The sequence below is a fragment of the Suricata suricatta genome, chromosome 15, assembly GCF_006229205.1.
Source record: "Suricata suricatta isolate VVHF042 chromosome 15, meerkat_22Aug2017_6uvM2_HiC, whole genome shotgun sequence".
Lineage (NCBI taxonomy): Eukaryota > Metazoa > Chordata > Mammalia > Carnivora > Herpestidae > Suricata > Suricata suricatta.
This window is the reverse complement of record NC_043714.1, coordinates 48,951,424-48,965,654: the sequence shown is the minus strand read 5'-3', so window position 1 is coordinate 48,965,654 and position 14,231 is coordinate 48,951,424.

Below are 14,231 nucleotides of genomic sequence, written 5' to 3'. Positions count from 1 at the left end.
ATTTCATGCACATCTTTTTCAAAATATGCCTACTATATCTACCACTAGAATCACCTTACTTGTTTACAGAAGAACCCTAGCCATATCCAAATGTTTCCTTTGGATCAAGAATTTGAAGAATATATGTATAGCCCTTAACATTAAAAGAAACCAATTGATACATTTCCCCCAGAAAAGATCAAGATAAAAACAGAAAAGGAACAAATAAACTGTACTGAGGCAACTATAGAGGCATAAATTCAGAATGGGATATCGTCACCATGTATTATTAATATCATGCCAATAGTTTCATGATCTAAATAAAATGAACAATTTTCTACAAATATATACTTAGTGTAACTTCCTCAAGAAGAAATAGAAAACATAAATAGTCCTTAAATCACTAAAGAAATTGTATTAGTGGTTAAAAACCTACCCAGGTAATCCAAAGCATTTCAGACTGTATTATACATAAATTCTACTAAACAGAAAAGGAAAACTGTCACAGACTCTACCAGATAAAGAAGAAACATGCTAGGGACTACACTAGTCAGTATAGTATGACCTTAATACCAATAGTACATTATGAAAAGGAAACTCTACCCTAAATTCACATATGATCAGAATTGAAACAGGAAGGGGTAATGTATGTTGCATTTGTTCCATGGCTGCAAGAAAAATTTAACAATAGAAAATGTTATCTACCATCTTAACGGATTAAAGAATACGTCCATATTCACATGGGTAGGAAAAGAATTCAGTAAACTCTATACAATTAATAATAAAACTTTTATAAAGATCCAGAATGAGAGCTTCATTACCCAATTAAGAAGATATACATAAAACCTACCCCTAATATTTTAAATGTTTTAATTATTAATTTTTAAAAATCTAATTTATGTCCATCACTTACTAATGAACCTTTAAAAGCCTTCCCTTTAAATTCAAGAATGAACTATTTTCTGCCATCATTGCTTTTCATCTGCATAGCCTTGGAGGTCCCAGTAATCATAGTAAGACAGAAAAAGTAAGGTTTAGAGGGATAAAGATTGAAAAGGAAGAAACTAAACAATCATTATTCACATACAACATAATTATTTACATAGATACATGCAAAAGAGAACATAGGCAATATGTGTGCATTAATTTAAAAAATACATCAAGAGTGATGGACATAAAGTAGATTTTTAAAAATTAGTTCTATCTCTATATCATAGCAACACAAAAGAAAAATAGCTTTTTAAATAATCAAAAGAAGATGACAGAAATAAATTTAAGAAGAGCTTCAGATGTAATAGTATAAGACTTTACTATAAGAATTTTAAAATACCTGGGTAAGTGGAGGGATGTACTAACATGTAGTGTTTCTTCAACTAGACTCTCACTTCACATTGAAATCTCTTGGGGGAGTATTTTAGAGTGCTACCACCTGGGCTCCGCTTTCAGAAAGTATGATTTAATTTTTTAATGTTTACTTGTTTGAGAGAGAGAGAGAGAGAGAGAGAGAGAGAATGAATGAGAATAAGAATAAGCAGGGGAGAGACAGAGAGTGAGAGGGAGACACAGAACTCGAAGTGGACTCCAGGCTCCATGCTGTAAGCACAGAGCCCGATGCCGGGCTCAAATTCACAAACTGAGCGATCATGATCTAAAGTCAGACGCTGAATCCACTGAGCCACCCAAATGCCCCTCAGAAAGTATGATTTAACTGATCTGGCATGCAGACTGGGCTCTGGGAGTTTGCAAATCTCCCCCAAGTGATTCTAATGTGCAGGTAAGTTTAAGAAGCAATGATTTGAATAGATGTTATGGTGCCCACCAAGACCTCCAGAATAGAAACACCCATTCTCCCAGTTGTTAGAAGTATTAATAACTGATAGTTCTAAGATCGTTCCTTTGTCCTGGACGCTCCCTCAAGTCCTTTGGCTAAAGACAGTAGAACTGAAGCCCCTTGTATATCACTCCATAGCCACTTCTCTTTATTCCTCGCTCTAAAAATAACCATTAACTGGGATTAGGTGTTTTGCATTCTTGTGCATTTCTTTATCATTTTACATACATATTTGTATATATGTGTGCATATATATAATATATCCCTAATGATACATAATACTAAATTAGACCATATATATTCTTGCTTTATTTTCTCAATTGTTTCTATATGACATTCACATTAACCACTAATTCTAATTCATTTTCTTTTCTAATGCATAGATTTCAATTGTATGCATACACTATATCCATTTTCTTGTTGATTTCTCGTATTTAGGGTGATTCCATTTTTCTGAAGGCAATGGTTAGAGGGTTTTGAGGTGACTAAAACAATCTGTGATTTCTTTAAATATATAGGGAAAGGAATAAAAGGGTTTGGTGGGGTTGAAAGCCATTGAATATGGCGCTTTAGAAGGGTAGAAGAAAGCAAGAATGAGAGAATAGAGAAGGAATCAAGATGAAAGTTAACTGGGATCCATGTCTCCTGAGGGCCATTCAAAGACCTCTTTTTACTTAGATTTCTGTCATTTCTTCATTTGCATGTTCTCTTTATCATAGCTGTCTTAAGACTGCAAAAGTCCTCTCCACTTTTCTCCTGAGGCACTTCTAAAATGACAAGCACTTCTAAATACATGTAATTGTCTCCCACCATAGACCATTTTTTCTTAGCCTATGTTGCCTTCCCCACCCCCCATTTTTAAAAAGGAATACAATCCTGTAACATCAGCAGAAGAAAGCAGGATACTCATGTGTCATGGCCTACATTTTGTAACAGGTGAGAACCTAAGTATTAGAGTCAGACAACCTGGAATAATATCCTACTGTGTGAGGAAGTTACTTTGCCTCTCCAAGTTTCAATTTCCCCATCTGTAAAATGGAAATATAATTTAAATATACTCCAAAGGCTATATGTAGGACAATTGACATATGCATGTAAAAGGCTTTGGATGTACACCTGGTACAAAGTACTCACAGATGCTAGCTTTTTGAAATTATTGCAGTAGAGCCCCAACTCTAAGGAATGTCATGTCAGGAGAATGGAAGGCAAGCTGGCTGTGCACACAGACGTGACATTCCTCACGACTTTGTAACAGACCACCCAATCAGACCGTATGTCTGTGTGTTACCACGTATGGGAGACTAAGTAGTAGAAATTGTATAAAAGGCTACACCCTCTGTGCCCAGAGCTTAGTTTTTTGAGTATGAACTCACTGAGCCTGTGCCTACATGAATAAAGCTGCTTCAGGACAAAAAGCCTCAGTGCTCTCGCTCTCTCTCTCTCTCTCTCTCTCTCTCTCTCTCTCTGTGAGAATCTGGCTACATTTCTTGGGGGCTTGTTTCTGGGATTTGGAGATGGTGCATTTCCACCTCCTTTGTTGCCAGAGTGTAAACCTCAGAGGACCTAGAGAAACTACCTCACCTGGTGTCAGCAGACTTCTTGATCTAGAGACTACCGTTCACCCCGCCTGCCCCCGCCACTCCCCACCCATCCCTTCCCCCCAGCATGCTGGGGCAAGGACCCTGGATGTACCACAGAACCCAAGGAGGCCCAGGAACCAGCTCAAGGAGTGCTGCCCGTCAGACTGGTAAGAATCCCAGTTCATTTGGGTAGACCTGCCCCTAAGAGGCAGAAGAGAGCCTGTTCACCTCCCAGAGTTGCCTCAGTAGTTCCACAAGGAATTCCAAGAAACGAAACTGCAAGTCTATGGCGCTGGGTGCTGGGCAGCAGGTTAGAGAAGCTGTGGCGCTGTGTGTGAATGAGAAGGACAGAGGAAAGATTCCGACCCGACCAATGGATAGAAGTGAGTGTTGAGTCTGGATCTGCATTTCCATGGTGACCTCACAGGGGTTAGGGTGGTGTCAGACTTCCCTAGGAGTCTGATCCTGGTCAGGGATTGATACTGAACCCACCAATGCCAAGAGGCACTGAAATATCTCCAAGAGGAGAGCAGCCAGAAATGGTCAAAGCGAATGTGATCCCCTCCAAATTAATCTCTCCCTTCCCCCATTTTCCTCTCCTGTGCATGAAAGGGGGAAGAAATGGGTGGAAAGCAGAATAAACTGACTCCCTTGAGTGTATGTTGAAGAATTTCAGAAAGAGATACTCAGGAGATTATGGTATGAAATAAACTCCCAGAAAGCTCCAGACATTCTGTGTAATTGATTGGCCGCCATTTGGGGTAGGCTAGCCCTCTGAGGGCTCACTTTATAAGGGACTAGATGGCCGAATGTTCAGGGTCATTGCGGGTCTCCAGGCCACCCTCACCAATTTCCTTCCATTGACTGTTGGCAAGACCTGGTCCTATCCCAGCTGCCCTGGCTAAACATCTGTATTGAAGAGAACCATAAAGCTATGATGGCTTGTGTCATGGCTTCCTTCAAATGCTGCCCCAAAACTGAAAAACCCATACTGTCAAGAGAGCCTCAGGAACCCCACCACCATATGCCCCACTATACCTGTCACTGCCAGCTGCGCCTCTAGCCGCCCCAGCTGCCGAAACCCCAGCCGAGCCTGCCCCTAGTCCGAAGGCCTCGCCACCTCTAAAGCTTTTTAATGTTTATTTTTGATAGACACACAAAGTGTGAGCAGGGGAGGTTTCAGAGAGAGAGGGAGACACAGAATCCAAAGCAGGCCTCAGGCTCTGAGCTGTAAGCACAGAGCCTGAGGTGGGGATCAAACCCACGAACTGTGAGATCATGACCTGATCTGAAGTCAGATGCTTAACCAACTGAGCCACCCAGGCGCCCCAAGGCCTCGCCTCCTTTAGCAGTACCAGCCTCTCCAGATGTGATCAGCTCACTCGGACCACTGGTCCTAACCCCAGGTACCCCTCCAGGAAGGGGATTAGAAGATCAGGTCAGCAGAGACAGTCTCTCCCGGCAGCAACATCAGGGAGCCCTGCAGATGCCATTGAAGGAAACTAAGGGAGTGGTCTGTCATGGTCAGGAAGGCCAGATCCAAGGAGGCCAGCGTGCTTTTGTGTATCAACTCTTTATCACTACCAATCTTCTAAGTTGGAAACACCATACTCCCTTTATACCAAGAAGCTAGATTGAACTAATGTAGTCCGTATTCAAACCCCTAAATCTACAAGGACACTGCTGCCAACTCCTGACCCTCTTCAACACAGAGGGGTGTTGCTGAATTACCCAGGCACCTCTAAAACGGCTGGAGGAGAATGCCCTGGCTGCGATGCTAGATACCCCAGCTTATGCTCTGGCTCACTTCCCTGGGGAGGACCTCAAATGGGGCCCAAAATGACTCAAGTGTAGATGGAGGACTACTCACAAGAACAGAACCGTATCAGGAAACAACTCTAAATGGCATGAAAGAAGGGGGTAAAAAGGCCATTAAGTTTGAGTAGAACATCAGAAGTGCTCCAGGAACCCGGGGAAAGCCTGAGCCAGATTTAGGAGTGACTAAATGAGGCATTTTGTCTCTACATCCTTTTTCATCCAGAGGTGCTCATTAACCAATGGATAGTCAATGCAGCTTTCGTAGGTCAGGCCCAGAGGGTGCAAGCTGCAAAAGCTAGAAGGTTTCACTGGCCTGAATGCCAGTCAGTTGCTGTAAGTAGCAACTCAGGTGTTTATCAGCTGTGACCAGGTGGCATGGAGGTAAGAACACTGGAAGATGCAGAAAAAGACAGACTTGTTATCTGCTGCCTTGGTGAAGCAGTTGGGACATTCCCGGCAATGTGTACCACAAAGACGGGCTGGGGCCAAAAAGGGGAACAAGGAGGAGGATCTCAGCCAGGACCAAAGTTAGGATGGAACCAGTGTGCATACTGTTGTTGGGAGGGCCACTGGAAAAAAAATAAGTTTCCCCAGAGGCAAGATAATTCTCGGCAGAGCCTCAAGTGGAAAGATACCATATGATCCAAAACTGGTACCAACCAGCATCATGGCCACATGGGGCCCCTGAAGATGATTTTATGGGGCTAGCTGCCATGGAGGACTATAAGGACGACTAATACAGACCAGGCTCTATTTGTTAGGCCACCAAGAGCCAATGGTCTGAATGAATGTGAGGGGCTGTCCCATTGACTTCATGGTGGATACTGGGGCAGAACACTCAGTGGTGACCCAACCCATGGGCCCCCTCTCACAGAGACAAGCACCATTGCAGGAGCCACAGACAATATATGTTTCCTTACTGTGATGCACTGTCACCCCTTATCACTATTATTGTGATTCTTGCTCTACCTTTCACCATAGGATTGGCAGAGGCCATCCTGGCTGACTGGGAGTATGGTGAGAGGTTTCTTTTAGCACTCACCTTCCTTTTGTGGATAGGATGCTTCGTTCATATGGAATGTTCACATGGCTCCTTCTAATATGGACTCCTTTGGTAGACCTAGATATCTCATTATGTGAACCATGTATTTGTATAACCAGGTAAGGCCAGGGAGTCACTTGGACCTAATTATAGCATACCCACTTCTCATGCTAGAGAAAATTCCTGGGGAACTGCGGACACAATGAGATCCCCTATTCCACCTGCCAACAGGAGAGATAATACACTTGTTTTGACCTTCAGTACTTCCCAACTGAGGAATGGCTGGAGGTCCGACACTCTCCAGATTACTAATCCCCACCTGCCAGTATTGGTGCTTTCTGACGTGTATACAGCTATTAACAAAAACCCTTTGTTGGTTCAAAGTTGTGGAGGTCTACCATGGGAATGAGAATACAGGCTCAATGACAAGTATATGTGTGAACAGCCTCACCCCAATCTATGTTTTGGTAACCGCTGGGTTTACAGTCCCTATTGGAGCTGTGTCTGGTGGGCCACTTGGAAAGATAAAAATAAGGCAGCAAACCTCCAAAAGGGGACTGTAACCTCCAGCTGTAAATTAGGAGCCTGTAACTGCATTAATTTAAGTCCAGAAGACCCAAAATGGGAAAATGGCCTCAGGATTAATGCATATAAAATATATGGGCAAGGCACTGACCAAGGAACCGTGTTCAACTTCAAGAAGGTTGCTGTCTCACTCTGAGCCTCAACTCATGAAGTCTTTCATTCCTTTTATGAGGAAATAGAAAGTAGTCCTCCCCCCATCTCTGCCACAAGAAACCTGTTCCTTGCCTTCACAGAAACTATAGCCCAGACCCTAAAGATCTCTTCTTACTATGTATGCAAGGGAACCAACATGAAGGACCAGTGGCTAAGGGAGGCTAGAGAATTGGATCCCCATGAAACTTATAATGGAACCAAATACCCCAGTGCTACTACCAGTGTTTGGCTCCTCAAAACTTCAGTTATTGGGAAGAACTGCCTTGCCCAGCGGGGAAGGAAGTTCACCATCTCTGTTGGAAGCTTAACATGCCTAGGCCAAAGATTTTATAACTCAACCCCCAGGAAACCCAATGGTGGGGGTCCCCAGATCCCTTTGAGCCAGATCTTCACCCCTTGTCTAACCTCTCATCTGTGAGAGGCCTGGGATAAGGTCAACACAGTCACCAAATGACGGGCCCCAGGTGGATACGTGGAAGGATAGCCTGTGCAGTACTTCCCCCCAGGCTGGTCAGGACCATGTGTGCTGGGAACTTTTCATCCATCTTTCTTCCTGCTCCCACTTGCCAGGGAGGAACATTTGGGTGTCCAAGTGTGTGGAGACAGGGAGACTCAAAGGGAATGACATGCCCTACAAATTGTCAATTGAAAAGATGATGAATGGCCTCCTGAGCATATAAACCAATATTATGACCCTGCCACCTGGGCAGAGGACAAGTCCTAGGACTACCACACTTCTATTTACATGCTAAACCGCATAGTCAGACTGCGAGCAGTCATAGAAACCACAACCAACCAGACTGCCAGAGCTCTGAATTACTAGCCAAGCAGCAAACCAAAATGTGCAATGCTATCAAACTCACCTGGCTTTAGATTACTTGCTTGCATCTGAAGGATGAGTCTGTGGAAAGTTTAATCTGAGCAACTGCTACCTACAGATAGATGATGAAGAAAAGTCATAGAAGGAATCATAGACCAAATAAGAAAGGTTGCTCTTGTCCCAGTCCAGACCTGAAAAGGTGGGGACTCCAGGTAAACATTTAGAGGATGATTTTCAAATCTTGGGAGACTCAAGATCAAAACCATGGGAATTATCCTCTTGATTTTGGGAGCTTGCTTAATCCTACCTAGGCTAGCTCCTAGCCTCACTGAGGCAGTGGTCGAACGGAAAAGGGCCACACATGTGATGATGTTATGAGAATATAAACCTCTGAACCAAGATGATGCTCTTTGACCCAAAATTGGGGGGGTCCGAGTATCAAAGAAGGGAATGCGGTGGAATCCTCTCCTTAAGGAATGTGGTAAGAAATAAACTCCATCAACTAAGGGAAGGCAACCTGGCTATGTACGTGTATGTGATGTTCCTCATGACTCTAACATAGACTGCCCAATTAGAGTGTATTATCTGTATGTCACCATGTATAGGAGACAAAGAAGTAGAAATTGTATAAAAGGCTACATACACTCCACTGTGCTTGGGGCTCAGTTTTTTGGGTACAATCCCACTGAGCCAGTGCCAGCATAAATAAAGCTGCTTCCTGGACAAAAAGGCTTGGTGTCCTGTCTCTCTGTACAAGAATCCAGCTTTACATTATATTATTGCTTTACATTCTTTATAAAGTCCCACATCAACTATAACTACAGGATATCACCAAGTTATGATCACTGTCAAAAATGAACACCTCTGGTGAAATCATTTTCTTGAGATCAGAGTACACTGAATTCTGATTATATGAATTCCTTTACGGTCCCCCAGTTGGTTTAAAATCAGTCAGCGACAAGGCCCCTGGGTGGCTCAGTCAGTTGGTTCAGCGTCCAACCCTTGGTTCTGGCTCATGTCACTATATCATGGTTTGTTAGATGGAATCCCATGTTGGGGTCTGCACTGTCAGTGCAAAGCCTGCTGAAAATTCTCCCTCACTCTGCCCCTTCTCCTCTTCCAAAACTAATAAACAAACATTAGAAAAATCAGTAAATGATATACATTTACAAATCTCAAAGTGGTTTTAGATCATGTATATTTCAATAGATTCTATAAGTTATACACTCCTACATTTACTGTAACACTTACTTAAAAAAATACAAGTCTACTGTGTAGTTTATGCCTTACAGGGCTAATAAACATAGGGCCCATATTTTCATAGGTGGCTTTATAGAAACTGCAGCTCCCCTGGAACTGCATGCAAAAGTTGACCTGTATGTATATTCTTTTGTGGAGCTTTTTGTTAGATTTCATCAGATTTCCAAAAAGATCTTTGACACAGAATTGAACAAATCCACGAAGCTTGGGTGAGTGACAAGCAACAATCTTGTGTTTCCCTCCTGTGTTGGTCCTGGCAACCTGTGATTTATAAGGTTGTTGCATGTGCACAGCATAAAATCACCTAGTTCACCTTGTGACAGAGCTCATCTCCCTCCTTGTCCACCCTTCTCACCATAAATGATCTGGTGAAACTACCTCAATATGGTTACAGCGAGGGTGAACTTTCATCCTGCTTGGCCTGGAACAGTCCCATTTTACACTGGCGCCAGTCTAATTATTAAGAGCACAAATTTCACTCTCAAAAGTGTCCCAGTTTGAATAGGATTATCACAAATATAGCTCAAGAATGGGCTGAGAATGACCTTTGATGAAGTACCTTCATCCTTTAGAAAAAATAAATAAATAAATTGCAGTCAATTTCCAAAACAGCTCGTCTTGCCAGGAGCCAAGAGAAGAGCCACAACCAATCTTACCAAACTCCAGTAAGTTCTCACTGCAAACAGGGGCTAAAGGCCCCTCCTCCAGGAGATATTTACAGAGGAGGCAGAATGCATTGGGGGGATGCATTGGGAAGAGGACATTCTCCACTCTGCATATTCTGGAAGAAAGTAGCAGTTCTAGGACAGCATGATGAATGATCACTTGCCCCAACATTGCCCTTTTGTTGGCCAAGCCACCTGACCTCTGAACGGAAACAACTACTTTTAGAATCCACATTCTCAGAATTCTTGGTAACTTGTCCAGATCCCAAAGCTAACTTCATAATTCCCAGGAAGAAAACACGCTGTGAAAATTCCTCAAGTACCACCAGCAGTCAGTCCTAGATGCACCCTTTAAATGAAAACATGTCTACCATATTTTCTATGCCATTCTTTGGGACCCTAAGAATGCATGAATATGAAGATGGCAGCATAATGGCTGTGATAAGATATTACTACACTATCAAGTATTATCTTACACAAAATGTTATAAGATATCAAGTGAAAACAAAGCATTGTTTTGAATAGTATTCTGAATGAGGACACAAAAATGAATTCATTTCTACCTTAGTGATATGGGACTCAGTTATAAGAAACTCTTCAAAAATGAGAGTCCATTCTAAATTTAAAAGTTGTCCACAAAAACACAATATAGTGAAGTGGTAATAAATACGAGTAAGAAGAAAGTGAAGATAGAAACTTTTATATCCAATTTTAGAATGATGTAAACATATGCTAATTCAGAAGAAGATTCTATGTCATGTGAAAATCTTCTCAAAAGAAATTTCTTTTTCATAAAAAAAATCACTGGAGCTGTAAATAAATTGAATGAATGTGGACATGTGATGCCAGTGAGGGTTAGGTAAATATCACTGGAATCCACCAGGCTTCAGGAATAAAAATCCTCTTGTTGAAAGAGTGTTATTAAGGGAAGAAAACCATTCAATTTTATCCTCTCCAAGGAGAAAAATCCTAAGACACAATCCGAAGGCCCATCCTTCAAAGTCAAACAGAAACTGCACTCTGATAAGAATGCTGATGGTCTCACTGAACAGGCTTGGACTGTTGAGATTTGTCCTCTAACGTGGAGTGTTAAGCGTAGCCAGCACTGGCCCCTAGGACGTGCTCCTTGCTCGAGAATCCAATCTCACCAGGTGAGGTAAAACCCAGTTGTAGGTCGACATTCAAGGGATGGGGTGGGGGGTTCATTTGGCATAAGAACATGATTTGTAGAACATGAGCTGGGAACACATTTTAACCCAGTTCCCACTGAAAGCCTAAATCCAAATGAATCCCTGTGGGTTTTTATGTGCCTGGTACAATCCAAGCTCTGTCAAGCTAGAAGCAGGCTGTGATACGAAGGACTGTGTGGATTCCACCCACAGCAGGAAAGCCAGGGCCAAAAAACTGGAAGTGTTGGAGAGTGAAACCATATCCAGTCCTCATTTAAACACGGTCATGCCTGTTTGGGCCATTTGAAGCTATTCCAGAAGACCTGCTGTTCTATCAATACGAATGGAGGCACTATTATTTACAAACGCTACTTACCAACTTATTAGCTCTTGCTCCTTCCACACGCCTCCATCCCGTTAAGCTGTCCAGCATCCTCTGGGAACATAAACCAACGTCTCTGTTAAGTCTGGTAGGTTAAGGGAGGGAGGTCTTACTTGAATAATCTTCCCACCCCTGAGCTTGCCCCAGCCCATCATTTTGAGTCCCTGAAATGCCAAAGCAAGGAGTGCTTCTGATTCCACCTCACAGTCATGCCTAGTCTCTAGTCATTCAAGGAGACAGGATTTGTATATACCTTCAAAGGTTTAGTCAGTGAGTTAGCCTGACAGCAGCATGGCACCCATGGAAACTGGATAGATCTGTCTTCCTTCTTTGTCTAAATACAGGCTTTTCTATACTTAGGAACTCAGTGATTGCACGAGGAATATACCTCTCCCCAGGTTTATGTGGTTATGAGCTGGCATCTGAGTATTTCAAGCTACCCACAAAACATATTGAACATTGTATTTTTAAAACACATTTTGTAAAAAAGTAGTAACAGCATTGGTGAACAGGCGTTGATAGTCCAAGTAGGCATTTATTCATTTCAAATATCTAGGAATTCAACATATAGCTATCTAAGTAGGTACCAAGTATTAATGTTTATAGAGGCACATCTTTCTTTCACATTGGTTGAAATTTGCCTACTTAGTTTTTCTATACCCTACCGTAAACCAAGAAGAAATTTTTTTTCATTTTAATTTCCTTCCTACCATGCTGGGCTGGCTAGTTTTATATGTCAATTTTACTGGCCACAGGGTGTCCCGATGTTTATAGTCTGTTTCTGTGGAGGTGTTCTGGGGTGAGATCAACATCTGAATTGGCAGACTCAATAAAGCAAATTGTTCTCACCAGTTTGGGTGGGCCTCATCCAATCAGTTGAAGACCTTCATAGAACTAAAGACTGATACTTCCAAGAGTAAGAGGGAACTCCCCCTACCTGAATGCCTTAGAGCTAAGATATCTGGATTTTCTTGCCTTCAAACCCAAACTGAAACATCAACTATTCTGGGCCTTGAACTTGAAGGCTTCACAAATGGATCTTATACTAAGGTCTCTTGGTGCTCAGACCTTCACACACTCAGACTGGGACTACACCCCTGGCCCTCCTGGGTCTCTAGTTTGCCAGCTGCAGGTCTGGGGACTTCTCAGCCTCCATAACGATGTGAGCCAATTCCTTATAATAACTTTTTATATATGTATTTACATATATATAAAATAAATCTCTTTATATATGTGTGTGTATGTGTATACACACACACACCTTGTTGGTTTTGTTTCTCCAGAGAACCCTAACACATGAGGAAAACCACCAAGTCACAAAGCCACCAAATACTTAGATTTTAGAATCCAAGTCTAATCAGATGAATATATTCATAAATATCTAGTGAGACTAAGTTGCTATGGTGTATACAGAAGGAAAATATAAAACTTCTAGTCTAGTGAAAGAAAAATTACTTGTAATCCAGCTAAGGAAAAGAAATATCTGGCTAAGAAAAGAAGATGTACATACATGAAAAGCCAAGGAAAAATTACATGACAAAATATAATCAAATCCTAGATGATAAACAAAAGAGGGATTTAGTTTAAGAAATAGCCTTGGACAACACAAAATTCTGATTGGCATACAAATTTACTCATTTTATATATACATTTAACATTTTCTGCTTTATCTAAATTGTTTCATGTGCTCCTATACTTTGGGAACCTTAGCCATCTATAGTCCTGTTACCTGTTAAACATATGAAAGGCAAGCCACAGCTTGGGAGAAAATAGTGACAATACATACAAATACCAAAGAATTTATTTCCAGAATATAGAAAGACATCCTTCAACTCAGGAATATTAAGACAGACTATTAATTTTTAAAATAGAAAATAATATTTGACCACATCACAAAAGATGACTTACAAATGACCAAACATCATCAATCATTAAGCAAACACAAATGAAAACCATCAAGCAAAAACAAATGATATCACTATACACATACTTGAGTGGCTAAAATTTTCAAAGATTGACATGGCCTAATGTTAGCAAGGGTACGGGGCTACTGGAAATCTCATACATTAATGGCAGGAATAGAAAATGGTGCCAACACTTTGGAAACAGCTTGACCTTTTCTTATAAACACCCACTTGTAGGTCTTCTCTGAGATATCAAGAGAAATGAAAATATAGGTCCACACAAAGTCTTGTCTTCGATAACCACAGAAGCCTGATATGCAAGAGCACCAAACTGGAAACAACCCAAATGTCCACCAAAAGTAAATAGTAATACAAGCTAGGCAAACTATTCATGCAGGATCATGCTACAAACGGATGGAAAGAAATGAACTGCTTTGCTGCTGAACCACCAAAATCTTTAAGCTGAGCAAATGAAGGTCAACAAAAAAATACTATTGTATAATTTCATTTTTTTTAAACTCTAGGAAGATAGATGTAAATTACAAGTATAGAAAGAAGACCCAGGATTGTCTGGGACTAATGATGAAAGGTGTGGGTTGAGTGAAATGGAGTAGAAAACTTTTGGAGGTGACAAATGTTCTGTATTTTGTGTTTGATGGTGCTAACATGAAATATACAGTTATCAAAACTCATCCAACTCTAAAATTTCCATGGGTACATTTTATTATATGTAAATCATACCTTAATAAAGTTCAATTTAAAAGTCTAAAATAAATCCAAATACGGTCTAATGTGCTTTCACTAAATAGCCACATGAAAGAGTCCTTCCCATCCTTTGAGCCTTTGTTCAAATATCTTTCAATGCAGACTTTCTTGTCTACTCTATTTAAAATTTGAAACATAGCAGCAATGTCAACAATAGCCAAAACATGGAAAAAGCCTAAATATCCATCACCTGATGAGTGGATCAAGAAAATGTGGTGTATATACACAATGGAGTACTACATGGCAATGAGAGGGAATGACATATGGCCATTTGTAGG